The sequence below is a fragment of the Arachis hypogaea genome, chromosome 9 (genome assembly GCF_003086295.3).
Source record: "Arachis hypogaea cultivar Tifrunner chromosome 9, arahy.Tifrunner.gnm2.J5K5, whole genome shotgun sequence".
In the NCBI taxonomy this organism is placed as follows: Eukaryota; Viridiplantae; Streptophyta; class Magnoliopsida; order Fabales; family Fabaceae; genus Arachis; species Arachis hypogaea.
In genome coordinates this window covers 63,773,530-63,774,920 of record NC_092044.1, presented here as the reverse complement: position 1 = coordinate 63,774,920, position 1,391 = coordinate 63,773,530, and positions in this window count along the sequence as shown.

Here is a 1,391-nt window from a genome sequence, read left to right as displayed (position 1 = left end):
GTTTAGATCAAGCACTTTTTCTTTAATTTTGATTAATTCACTAACTGTTTGAGATTTTGTCTCAACTAACTGCACTGAATTTTCAAGAGTGCTACTGTTTGTTCCTTGTGATTGTGTGTATGTCACAGGTAAGAAGAGAGAATCCTCACTTCTCTGAGCAAGACAAACGAACTCTCAGGAGGTTGAGAAGAGAAAGAGGAAAGAGTGTTGTTGGAGAAGAAGAAGGTTAAGATGAAGAAGAGTATCATGAAATGGAAGGGAATCCCTCAAATTTGAATCCAACAGGGGGAGTGACCAACAATAATCCTCCTCAAAGAAGAGTTCTAGCTTCTTACACATTTGCAAACCCAAGACACTGTGGGAGTAGCATTCTCACTCCCAATGTCAATGCAAACAATTTTGAGTTGAAGCCGCAACTCATTACACTTGTCCAGAACAATTATTCCTATGGAGGAAACCCATTGGAAGATCCAAACCAGCACCTATCCACCTTCTTGAGGATTTGTGACACTGTCAAATCCAATGGTGTGAATCCTGAAACTTACAAGCTTCTGCTATTCCCATTCTCATTGAGAGACAAGGCTACACAATGGCTTGAGACCTTCCCCCAAGGAAGTATCACTAGTTGGGATAATTTGGTGACAAAATTTCTAGCCAAATTCTACCCACCCCAAAGGATTATCAGGCTGAAAACTGAGGTGCAGACATTCACCTAATTAGATGCTGAATCTTTGTATGAAGCATGGGAGAGATACAAAGCTTTGATCAGAAAGTGTCCTCCAGAGATGTTCAACGAATGGGATGTGCTGCAGAATTTCTATGAAGGCTTAACATTGAAATCCCAAGAGGCATTAGATCACTCTGCTGGAGGTTCATTACAACTGATGAAACTACTGAAGAAGCCCAGAATCTTGTAGATATGGTGGCCAACAACCAATACTTCTTTGCTCGTCAAAAAACCCGACAACCATCACAGAGGAAGGGAGTACTAGAACTAGAAGGAGTGGACTCCATTTTGGCTCAAAACAAGATGATACAACAACAAATTCAACAACAATTTGAGTAAATGGCCAAGAGAATTGACAGTCTTCAAGTAGCAGCTGTGAATACAAGCCAATCATCAACTACATGGGTGCAAAATGAAGAGAACCAAGAAGAACAGCAACAGGAGCAAGTACAGTACATGCATAACCAAAGTTCTGGACAGAATGAGGTCTATGGCGATACTTACAATCCTTCCTGGAAGAACCACCCCAACCTTAGGTGGGGAGATAACCATAACCAAAGCCAACAGCCATGGCAAAGAAACACAAACCAAAACAACTCAAGGAATAACCAGCAAAATAACAACCAAAATTCATTCAGAAAACCACAAAACACTTACCCTAACT